Genomic DNA, 13,221 nt, shown 5'->3' on the forward strand with positions numbered 1-13,221 from the left:
TTCCACCTGTCCTTCGACGATTGTCTTCATCAGGCCATCATGTCTCAAGATGTGGCCTATAAGGTTGTTCCGTCTTCTTATTAAGGTTTTCATGAGGCTTCTCTTCTCTCCTACCCTTCTTAGGACTTCCTCGTTACTAACTCGGTCGATCCATTTGATTTTCATCATTCTTCTGTAGCACCACATTTCAAAGGCCTCTATCCTTGCTTTCTCCGCTGCGGTCATTGTCCATGCCTCACTTCCGTATAGGAGCATACTCCAGATGTAGGTTCTTATAAATTGTTTCTTTACATCCATATTTAAGTTTCCCGCTGTAAGCAGGTCTCTCTTTTGGTGGAATGCTCTCTTCGCCTGGGCTATTCTGCTGATAATTTCTTTCTTGCTTCTCCCGTCACTAGTTATCTTGCTTCCCAAATAACAGAATTCATCCACTTCTATCAGTTTTTGCCTCCCTATTTTAATGTTGGTCTTGACTTCTTCTCTTCTGCTGCATACTATGATCTTGGTTTTCTTCGTGCTTATTTTCAGTTGATATCTACTCATTACCCTACCCATATTAATCAGAATATTTTTCAAATCCTTCTCTGTTTCTGCTATAACGGCTATGTCATCGGCAAATCTTAGCATGCTTATTTTTTCTCCATGGATATTCACTCCCAATGCCTTTTCTTTGATTTCCTTAATGGCTTTTTCAATGTAAACGTTGAAAATTACGGGTGACAATGTACAGCCTTGTCGCACTCCTTTCTTAATTCTTGCTTCTTCACAGCTGGGCCCTGATTTTATCACGGCTACTTGGTTTTTGTATAAACTGTGGATGATTCTTCTGTCATTATAAAGAACCCCAATTTCCTTTAGGATTCCAAGCATTGTGCTCCAAGCCACGTTATCAAATGCTTTCTCTAAGTCCACAAACGCAACGAATGTTGGCTTGTTCTTTTCCATTCTCTTTTCTATGAGCAGTCTTAGGGCCAATATTGCTTCCCTCGTGCCTTTGTTTTTTCTGAATCCAAATTGGTCCTCATCCAAGTACTCTTCTGCTTTTCGTTCTATTCTTCTATAGATGATCCTTGTCAGTATCTTTGATGCATGTGTAGTAAGGCTTATGGTCCTAAAATCTTCGCACTTCTCCGCTCGTTTCTTCTTAGGAATAGGGATTATAATGTTCCTCTCGAAATCCTTTGGTATCTCACCTGTCGTATACATTTCACTAATGATTTTGTATAGCTGGTTCAACGTCTTCTCTCCTGAATTTTTTATTAGTTCTGCAGGAATGTCATCAATGCCCGACGCTTTATTTATCCTGAGGTCTCTTACAGCCGCATCAAATTCCGATCTTAAAATTGGGGCTCCCATGTCATCGGCATCCACTTCCCTCTCGTTTTCGATAGAATTCGTTCTGAGGCGACTTCCTTTGCACAAATCTTCCAGATATTCCTTCCATCTCTTCCCTTTTTCTTCGTTTTCAATCAATAGTTCTCCGTTTTTGTCCCTAAGGGTATTACATCTTACGCCCCTTTCCTTAAAGTGGTTCCTCACTATCCTATAAGCGGCCTCTACTTTTCCATGTTTAAGATTGTTTACACGTCTTCGCAAATGCTTTTCATCCACGAGGGCCTTGCAACGGAATTGCAAGGCCCTCGTGGATGTTCGCTTGCAATTTTCTTACAACGGAAATAATTTCTGATTTTAATTTATTTATGTGAGACTTCCATTTACAATTTTGGTCAAAGTATGTGCCTAAATATTTTATGTGACTAACCTGTTCGATCAAAATACATATGTCACAGGAAGTAACATTATCTTTTATACAATTTGCACATTGATAGTATAGTTTATTTTTGTTTGAGATAGATTTACTCATGCTAAACATAATATATTTCGTTTTTTCACTTAACAACATGTAATTAGCCGAAAACCACATATTGAGTGTTAAAAGATCACTTTGTATGTGTTCATATATATCATCAACACTATTAACAGAATAACTTAGTGCAGTGTCCTCTGCGAATGACGTTAATTGGCCTTTAAACCTGCCTGCACATAAGTTGTTTATATATATTAAAAATAGTATGGGTCCCAACACAGAACCCTGTGGTACACCACAGGTGAGTCGGATCTTTTCACTGTAGCAATTTTTGAGACGCACACATTGATATCGATCACAAAGATAACTTTGAAACCAATCATATGCGGTTCCACGTATACCCGCTTCCCATAATCGATTCATTAGTATTTTATGATTAATGGAGTCGAAGACTTTGGTAATGTCTACAAACAAGCCAGCAACTCTACAGTTCTTATTCAGTCCGTCGTTCAGCTCTGAACAGAATTTTAATACTTAATACATCTTCTGTACTCTTACCACTCATAAATACAAATGGTTTTTTATTGAAAAAACTATGCTGATTTAGAAATTTAAGAAGTCTGACTTTAACAAATTTTTCTACTATTTTAGCAAATACAGATAATAAGGATATTGGTCTGTAATTATTCACGTTCATTTTATCACCTTTTTTTAAAAATTGGTATCACTATTGCAGTTTTTAATTGTTTAGGAAATATCCCAGTATACATACTTAGATTAACAATATGGGCAAGGACCTCCGAAATATTTGCATTAACTGCTTTAATAACTTGTGCAGAAATATTATCAACACCTTTAGAGTTTTTGGACTTTAATTCCTTAATAATGCTACTTATTTCTTTCGCATCAGTAGGAACAAAAAGCAGTGAGTCAATTGAATTGGAGGTTGGAAACATTTCTTTGTATGTAATCGTATTACTTTCAAAATAATTGTTCTGGGTCAATGCTTGAATTACGTTACCATAATGGGAACTAAATTCGTTTACGATGTCCTGGCACTCAGTGACAACGATACCATTACTAGTTCTAATTTTTACATAATTCTCATTTCCTTGCTTTCCCCCCGTGAGTGAATCTAAAATGCGCCATTGAGCAGCTGTATTATTGACATTACTATCAAAAAGGTCCCTGCAATACTTTTCTTGGTGCTTTTTAATATCATATTCTAATCTTTGTTTGTACGATTCGTAGTACCTATTTAGCTTTTCATTTTCCGGGTGTTTCCTCATTTTTTATACAGAAAATTTCGCCTAGAAATTCTCCCGCACAAAGCGTAAGTCATCCATGGCTTTTTCATCCCTCCCGATCTGTTACTGTCTGAGACATATTCAGCTTTTTCAATGCAGCATTTCAATTTATTTATAAATATTGCATAGGCTTCATTGACATTTTGTTGTGAATAAAGATCATTCCAGTCGCATCTTTGCAAACTATTATTTAGATAGTTATAGTTTATCCGGCGATGACTTCGATAAACTCGTTCGTATATGTTAATGGGTACATTAATATTTAAATTACATGATACAGCATGATGGTCTGTTAAATCCCAATCGTCCGCTCTTCCCTCATACTTATAGTTATCTCTACTTCTGCAAAAAATATGATCTATACATGTATTACCCGTTTTGCTAATTCTAGTTGGAACTCGAATAAGCTGGTCCAGTCCATGACTAGCCATAAGGGTTTGATATTCAAAGGAAATATCGTTGGATTGTAATATGCATAAATTAATATCGCCAATTACAATTTAATTCCTCTCTCGAGAGATGTTTAGTACATTCTCCAGTTCACTCAAAAATGTTCAACAGGGTTAAAATTAAGTCTATATACACCAATAATGCTTATCCAAGAAGAAATATTTATCCCTACTGATATTTTAACCATATCAGCAAAGTTTTTAATTCACCCAAATCAACAAAAAAACACCCATAAGTATCTGCTACATATGCAATAATTCCTCCAGCCCTGTAGTTGTTATTACACACATCAAAACTTCGATAGCCAGTTACTTGATACATAGATACTTCCGTGTCATTAACCCAAATTTCTGTCAAAACTATTACAGCGGGTTTTATATCGAGATTAACTAGTTGAAATACAAATTTATCAAAATTAGCTCTTAGACTTCTAATATTTTGGTGCAAGACAAAGAACCTGCCACCATTAAATCCACGATCATTAACAGTACTCTGCATTTTGTTTGTAAAGATAGGTAGAAGACTTACATAACTCAATCACAGAATGCTTACTTAAATAATTCACTAACTCAAACAAATGTTTGGAATAAATAAGTAAATGAATTTCACATAGACCTTGATCGATGGCGCAAGGCTCTATAGCCCATGTGATAGGCAACAGTTAGATACAATGAGATAATCCGTTTACCCTTACGCGGGTAGTATATAGAAGCTCGATATATTACAACGTTACACCACTTTCACTACACCAAAGATAATAATAGCTTATAATAAGGCTCATAACGCACACTTTTCTAAGCCTTTCACAAAATCTCTATTACTTACTTCTTGGACCCTATGTCGCTACCTATTGACCTCACTTTTCTATCGCGCAGCGTTCCGGCTTCCGCTTCAGAAGTGTATACCTACGTACGTCTGATGAGAAGTTTCGCCGAAATTCTCTGAGACTAAAGCACTGCATGAAGCAAGTTTATATGTACGCTGTCACGCGCACGGGTGCAAAGTTATATGCACCAAGTTCATTACCCGAGTCTTCCGATTATTGCCGGTCAGGTAATTTGTCGTCTATGATATTTGGTGTCGCCGGATAGCGACGAAGTATGGTTTATTTCTCCGACAGTGGCTTAGTAAGCACGACTTCCGACAGAGGTACCAAGAAGTGGATTTGTGAAATCCACCTTGTTCGGTAAAGCCATCCTGAAGTTCGATATGAGAATATGGCTTGGTGGTGCAATTTACTACCAAGCCGGATCGGCAATCGGGAGACACGGGTTCGAATCCCAGGTAAGCCAAATAGTTTTTTTTAAACCAAATAGTAAGCCAACGTCATTTTGCTATGCGTGATTTTACACTTTCCCGGCGAACAGAATATTTAAACTTTTCTCGGATTTCCGCGCGGGTAAGATATTTGAAGAGCGCCAACGTTTTGGGTCCCAACTCGTCACCCATTCTCAAGGCTACAGAAACGTCGGCGCTGTTCGTATATCTTAGTCGCGCGAAAACCCAAGAAAAGTTTAATTATGTCACACTTGCTGTATATATCTTTGAGATTAACCTATTGCCAACGGCAACTGGTGTGAGACCGCTTTGATGTCCAGTGAGAATGATAGGGGAAGAAACTCCTATGTGAGCATATCGTCCGCTGATGATCTCAGCTAAAGGTGATCTATATCCTTGCCAAGTGCAGATTAACCTCGAAGCAAACAGCCGAAGAAATTAGCAGAGTGACGACTGAATGAGAGCCCGCCAAAGCTTAGAAGTGATATATATCTATCCCATCTTAACTATTCAAGCATACGGGCGTGATTTTCCTTTCCTTTGGTATTAGGTACCCATGCGAGGCCTAGTGGACCCTGGCCTCATAGAATACTATCGGACTCTGTCCTTGCCCGCATCGTAAGCTCCATCACTTATTTAGATAAAATTGATACGATGAAGTGCTTTCACGCAGTTCGCCACGCGAGAACACATTACACATTCATTCCATATTCCCCGGCCACCTAGAATCCTAGCGATTTTTATGCTTACTTACTTTTTCATAGGGGTACGGAGAAGAGTGCAAGTCGAGATGTTCGAAGCAAAAGACTTTTCTGGGACATTAGCCCCTCCCTTTGCAATTTCCTTCTGCTTCATTCAGTTATTTCCAACTATGTAGGGCCGCTCAATCTAAAATATGCGGTCATCCCTACCCTCTAAATATAATGTTAAGCGGCGCGATTCGTAAAAAAACCGTCGCGAGCGAACAAGAAGCGTTGTACAGCTTTTACATGAATTACGCTGGGAGTCGATGGACACTGGAGGGCCTCGTGCTAGGCTTAGATTGCTTGAGTAATTCTGAACAGATATCCCTACAAGTGAATCTTGAGAACAACATCTAAGAACCGCACTGTATTTCCATGTCCGGCGGAAACGATAAATAAGAGAGATACTTAACAGATTAGGTATCAGAATTTTTTCCTGCGTTCTAATAAGGATGTGTAAAAACGCTAGGGTGAACTAAGGCGGTCAAATTTCTCACAACGCACACCATTTGTTTGTATTCCGTCGCAGGTTTACGGCGAAAGGTGTTCTAATATCTTTCGCCACACGCGTAGTGAGACGATTTACGGTACACTGTGTAGATGTTCCCAATCCGTTGTAACCTTTACATGAGGCCCTGCCCATGAGGAATTCAACGGTAAGAGCATTTATACCAACACAACGTGTCAAAAAAGACCAGGAAATTGAGTGTCCCATCGTTCTCGACTTCAGCTCAAAGACAAAATAAATTAAATGCAAGAGAGCGGAGTTATCCAACTGATGTATATATCAGTGCATAGTTAATTTTTCAATTTGATCCCTTGCATTCCTTTTCTCTTTACCCAATACCATAACTTGTTCACTGATTGGTACGGCCTCGAGGAATTAATTTTATTCAATCATCATATCATTGGATATACCTAGAATGGCATATGACCCTTAGATTATTCCGGTATCTTTGAACATATGTACACATGACTTTCAAGATCCCGAATTTGTTGCTTATCTAATTTGACGAGAGAAGTAGCTGCGTATTAGCCAGCGGCGTAACTTTACGTTACCAAACGAATGTGCTCGTAAAGTGCAAACACTATGGAGAGGAAAAATCATATTTCTTATCCGAGAATCGAGTATGGGTCTCCTCAATTCGCGCCCTATCTCATTAATCTTGTTTATCCCGAGGACCCCTCCCGATTCTCTCACGGGCCACTGTCGGCTAGGTGCCGTTCACTGTGTCTACGACCCTGTGGGAGGTTGAGAACCTGAGATGCAACATCGAAAGGGTTGCATGGAGTGTCCTAGCTAGTGATGGGGTTGCATTCAGGGTGAAAGGGCTCCCCGTGTGTCTTTGACTCTTATGGGTGCGACGCCCCTTCACTTAGCTGAGGCGCGAAGGCAACAATGCCAGGAGGAGCGATAAATAGATAGTTATCTGAATATCAAAAGATCGACGGATGGGGGAACGGGAATACGCCCGAAAGGAAATCAGAGCCTGTTAATTTATAGGCCGCGGAGGCGTTCTTCAGTGCGGTCGATAGATGAATTCATCGATGGCCCTCTTGGAAAATCCCTACAATATCATTCTCCTTGTCGTTACTAAAGAAACGTATCGCTCCCGCTCGATTGGGAGTTTTTTTTTTCTTTTTTCGTGCCTTACTGCTATGGCTCCTTGATTTTCGCTTTTAAATTTTTCGCGATTTTATTTAAATTTTCAGTTTTCACGTGAATTTTTATCTTTTGGCTTTTTTTTTTACGATTTTTCCATAATTTTGAAAGGATTTTCGGTGCTTCGGTGGCGGCGGGGTGAAGGCCTCGCCTGCCAAACAGGAGGTCGCGGGTTCGAGTCCCGCCTGGGTAAGTTAACCCTATCCAGCGCAAGGTTGTATGTGCACGTTGTTAACCCCGATGCGAAAGCCCATATAGAGCTTTTTTCGTTGGTATGGAAATAAATAAAATAAATTTATCTACCTTTTAAATTTCAAAACACCACAAAGTGCTTTTGTTTTTTTTTACCGAGGCCGCCATTGAAGCTCAAGTCGCATATTTTAACCACGGATTCTCGACGACGCTGAATTACCTCATCCCAAAACCTCCCATTCAAAGCGTTATCATCGACACCGCTACGCCGCCAATTATAAGTTAATTTTCTCTACCCACTAAACATTGCTTGTTCCGACAAGTGGCGTGAAGTAGAGCTCGCAAAGCGGCCTTTAGTGCATGTATGTATGTTGGAGACTCGGAGGAGTCATCGCTAGCCCTCAATGCGCAATGGAGCTGGCCGCCACGTAAACTTACCTGAATCCGTGAGCGACCCGTTACGGCACCCAGGTATGGCTTTCATTCTTGATAGCAACACACCCCTAGCACAACGGATTGCGTCAGTAGCAATGAGCGCTCAGGCAAGAAGAGGCGTCAAAGAATCCGCCGAAAAATGACTCCACACTCGTAACTAACGCGTTCAGGGCCGTGGCTACTGCTGTTACACTCTGGGAGAACACAACTCCTGAATACGTCCGAAAAAGGTGGTATGAGGTCATATTTGGAATCAAATGCACACATGCTGCGATATATTTCTTCGAAGATCAAGTATTTTAATTCGTTATTCAAACGAGTTTTTCAAGATGACCGTCGTGCACTATGATTTCCGAATTTCATTTTCCGGAAGTCATCCGTCGTCTGAAATTCATTTGCGGGAATATCTTGATTTTTGTTAACTATCAAGAGGTCAACATGTGGGTTAAAAGTGAAATTCATATCGCCAAGTGTCTTTTTTTGCCTCTTGGGATGCCGAAATTCGTTTACGTATTTACTCGTGTTGACAAGTGTACTGGGAGGGATTTAATGTGTTTGGCGGACTAAACCAAATTATCATGGGCAATTCTGCAATGAAGGAATTGACTGGATTTGCAAAGATTCCTGCCAGAGGCAGTTAGCCACAGCTCTGCTCAAAAGCAAGAGAGTGTCCCAAGAACACGGCACGTAGCAAACGCGACACGAACCTAGCCATCGGCACGACAGGTTTCACTCAAAAAATCAAAGAAAATCAATCTAGATAAAGAACAGTTCAACTATGATTTAGCAGAAGCATTTATAAAGGCCAATATACCCCTCGAAAAAAAATATAAAATGCTCTAATATGGTTCCTCAACAAATACAGCCCAGGCAAGTTTTTCTTAAGTACTGTTTCAATGTGTCCACAGATACAAGACTATGTGAATATTTCTTGTAAGTAATTGATATATACCGTAAGCTCTTCATTGCAGGTTCAGGGGATTTGAGTTACGCGGACACCGTCTGTGCAAAACGTGTTTTTGCAGCAGGTGCAAATGAGGCTCGTGAGTAAAAAAAGCTGTAAAAGTTAAGCCAGTTTGCTTTATGAAAGACGAAACTACTGACCGAAGGGAATTCGTCTTCATTGTGCTTATGAAGCCACTTAATTTCCCAAGTAAACAGTTGCATTTACGTATGTAGGTGGAGTCCGGGTTTTGGAGAAGGCGAGTGGTGCATAGTATGCCACGGCATTACTGAAAGTGGCTTCAGACTGCGGCATTAAGTTTGAATAGCTACATATTCTGCGAGGTATATGCCCACATGTGATGACTCTTTAATTATACCATTTAATGAAGATACGGTACTGGTGCGGTGTTTAGCGCACAAGATCAACTTGGTAGCCAACATATGGTCCACGCAACTTCTGGGGCTCAAAACATGTGCTACAGAATGTAAACTTTTGTTCTTGAATAGCCACAACAGAAAGCATCTTTACTTGTCGCTCCTGTAGACCAATATCCTTGTGGAGAGCAATAATTTATGTACTGATTGATCAGAGTATCTGAAATAGCTCTGCAACTTTTACGCGAGTAATTGAGCGTATGATACAGCCCGTGTTGCTGAATATACATGCATCAATAAAAATACGAGTCTCAATACACCTCGGCCGTCAACGCACCCAAAAAGAAACCAAAATTAACGTCGTGCATGGTGCTCTTGGTGTTTCATCCCATGCTCTCGAATGGACCCGTTCTTCCACACGATCCCTCATCTGATCACACGCTCGGAGCTCTATAAACTCGCGCAGCATGATACACGATTGGCGACGCCAGTGCTCCGCGAAATTTCTCTCGATGCTTCGCACCCCGCGGAGATGTTCTCACCCCGGTAGTTGGCGTAGGCACTCGCGGACCCTGAAAGGCTTCGAGCACGAACACACGCTCAATGATCCATGCGTCTTCGGGCGCGCTCCGCGGGTGTGCGACAGATCTCGGAAGGGCGTGCTTCGAATTTTTAATAATACCCTTCCCATCGCGATTAGCACCTCCGGCTCGTAGTAACGTACGGGAGGCGCGAGAATGGATTTCCGATCCATTAGACTTGCTGCTGGTTGTTGTCAGAATCGCACCGAGGGCTCCGCAACATTCGACCTTCCCTCAGAAAGGATCCCAAAGACCCAACCTGGGGACCCTTTCTCCACGGGAGCCCCCCCCTGTGAGCCTCGCCAATCATGCGGGCATTGAGAAGATAAAAGGGGGCGATTATTGTAGCGCGTGTGGGGCCTCCTAACTGTCGACGGTCTTTTTCATCCGATACCGGCCAACTTGCGAGGCGAGAGTGCCTCTTGTGGGCGAAACGCAACAAGGAGAGGTTGGGTTATCATATCGCGTCATCAGGGAGTGACTCCGATAGCTGCGCCGCGCGGTGGCGAGCGTGGGAAAGATGGGGAAATGAGGCGGCTCCTCGCGGTCTAGGGGGCCCAAAGTGGTCCCTGTCCCCCCCTCCCCCTATTTACCTTTCTCTTGTGTCGCTCCGGTCAATCGTGCTATGAGCACCTCCCTGCGGCTAATAATTTCCCTCGCCCACCGTTTCTTGCCACCCGATGGAGATGGGGGCGTAGTGTATCTCCGGTTCATGAAACCGAACTCCCTAATCTCTTCTTGTCCGTCCGTGCGGCAGGCCGTTTGCGGCAACAGATCACATTAAATGCGGCGTGAAAATCGTGGGATTACTGGAGGATGGTAAAGGAAGGAAATTGGGGGAAGAATAATGATGGTACACGGATTTGTCGGATATCTCAAAGCAGTTGCGTATTTACCTTTCGGGGTAGCCAAGTTCGATGTATGGTCAAGTGATTTTAAATGAGGTCGCCCCAAGATATATTTATACCATTATATAAGATATTTATATTTGGATCATATTCATTTTGTAAACTAAGGTCGCACGTCATTGCTAGTTAATGGATACCCAGTCAGCACACAGAAGTATATAATATGTATCATTTACTTTGAGCCAAAGTAAATCTTAAGTAAATGATACGTATTGCATTGATATTGAATTCATCAATAATACGTCTATATGTCCCATTTTATTTTGTAAATAATACGTATTACTAATTCGTCAATTTACGTAAACGATATGCATAAAAAATATGTCAATGAAATGGTTTATGTATATTGGACGTAAATATATGTATATTTTACGCCAATTCTAAAAGTATATGGAATGTAAATAATTTACATTCAGTATACATTAAATGTATCGATAAATGGGCCAGAAAATAGGTTTAAATCAATCTCATATTAAATTAGACAGCATTTTATGTTGACCTAAAACAAAAGTTAACAACATTTTCTATCTAAATATTTACGAGTATATGATATATATGTAAATTTTACATATTTCAATACACTTTACATAGTTTACCAAGATTGACTTTAAAAATATGTATATAATACCTCGTGTGCTGACTGGGTAGGAAGTACTGCAATAGATGTATGAGACTGCAATATGAGGACATTGGTCTGAGGCCAAGAATCTGGATGAAATAAACTCCATTTTTACCTTAACCCCTTCCACTTCGATTAATTTTCTGAATATCGTGCTCCTAGCCTTTATTTAATTCTTCTCTGGTTCTCTTTTAAATGGTAGGCAATGAAATGATATTTTGTAATTTGTAATCAACGTAGAACCGTGAAATGAAATGTGATCTTTAAACATGGAGAACACAGCTATCGCTACTCGAATAAAATCATTTTAACCCTTCCAATGCATCATGTTTCATGAATATGAATTATTTATGTATACCTACTATGAATGTTTTAACATTGCTAAGCTTTCAAAATAATTAGATTGTTCCTCAAAATAGTGCTAAAAAAATAGTGCTTATGAAAATCCGATGACGAGATACACTAGTCATTATGCGGTTTGGCGTCAAAAGTTCATGACGTGCTAGACTCGTCATTACAGCGCAAGGGGTTAAGTAGAAATGGATGGCATACGTAGTGGTAAGTAAAACCATTTAAGGTTGTTGTCAGCCGATATAGCGAATGCTCTTGAATCCCTTCGTTCCCATCAAAATCGTCTCGTCTCGAACGGTTTTAATTTCTATTGAATCTCGAACAGTGTTGAAGGGTTTCGATCAATTAGTCAAGGGTTCCCTAGCCTTCCCAGCGTGACCATGGAGATGATTATTGACATCATGGCCGCTTGGGAGAGAAACGCTGTGGAAGCCCTCATTACTTTTTACGAGGAGAATAGGCGTTTGTGTGAAGTGAGCTCCCCAAACTATCGTATGAAGCAGAAGAGAAGTACAGCACTTTAAGAAATTGCCACTAATTTGTTATCGGTTAGTTTAATATTGATTATAATTGCCTCGCTCACCCGCGGCCAATACCTACTTCGGAAAGTATTTACTTATGCAATTGACATCGGAATGCTTCGATGATTTTCATGTGAGTATTTTGTTTATCTCATTAAAATTGTAATTTCATTCAAAAATATAAACCTCTGGCCCTAGGGATTGTTTCTTTCAAATGATGTATCTGTTATTATTTAGATCTGATGAGTTCTCATAGTGGCCTTAGTTTGAGTATTTTTTCGTAGTTCGTGCTTTGAATTAATCCTGTAAAGAATTATTTTGTAGTTATCGTTGATATCGTCTGTATGTGTAATCGATGCCCCTAATAGTTCCGATATGGTACCACATAGGAGGACGTCAAAACGAAGATAAATGGCCTCCGTACTCATGGCCGTAGATGGCCGAAAAAAATTGAACAGGCTGAAGAAGAGTGGATCAGCCAGTGGGTAAGAAGTGATAAAGCCATAATGGTGGTGCTACAATTCTTTGAAAGGCATTCGGCACATGTGAAGAACATATCTTTAATCCCGTGGAGCTGAACAAGGTCAATGACGCTTGCAAATCAATGCGTCTTTATCAAGTATATTTTGTTTTGTTGGAACGTGAATGTTTTGTTTTTGGCATGAAAAGTAAAATCAAGTGGCATGTTTGGAAAGAGTATTGTTTGATATCGACCATATTTACTCTTGTTGAGCATCTCTTTTGGTATTGTTTCTGGAAATTCGTGATATTACGTAGTGTTTCCACTTCCTTCTGCGATATTTATGTTTTAAATACCCTTGAATGCACGAAAGGACTTCTTTGCAATTCTGAAAATTACATGAATTCATTTGTCCGTAGGAAACGACGGTTGAAATTCAATTCGGACAGCTATTGGGAATCACAGAAGAGAAAGATGGAATTTGCACTATCACGGTCCCCTTAGTGGCGAGTCCATCTCTGCCTGTGCTGAGCAATGCAACAGCTCCTCAAGGAGTAGCACATTAAGACGAGATCCGACCCCCAAG

The sequence above is a fragment of the Ischnura elegans genome, chromosome 6 (genome assembly GCF_921293095.1).
Source record: "Ischnura elegans chromosome 6, ioIscEleg1.1, whole genome shotgun sequence".
Lineage (NCBI taxonomy): Eukaryota > Metazoa > Arthropoda > Insecta > Odonata > Coenagrionidae > Ischnura > Ischnura elegans.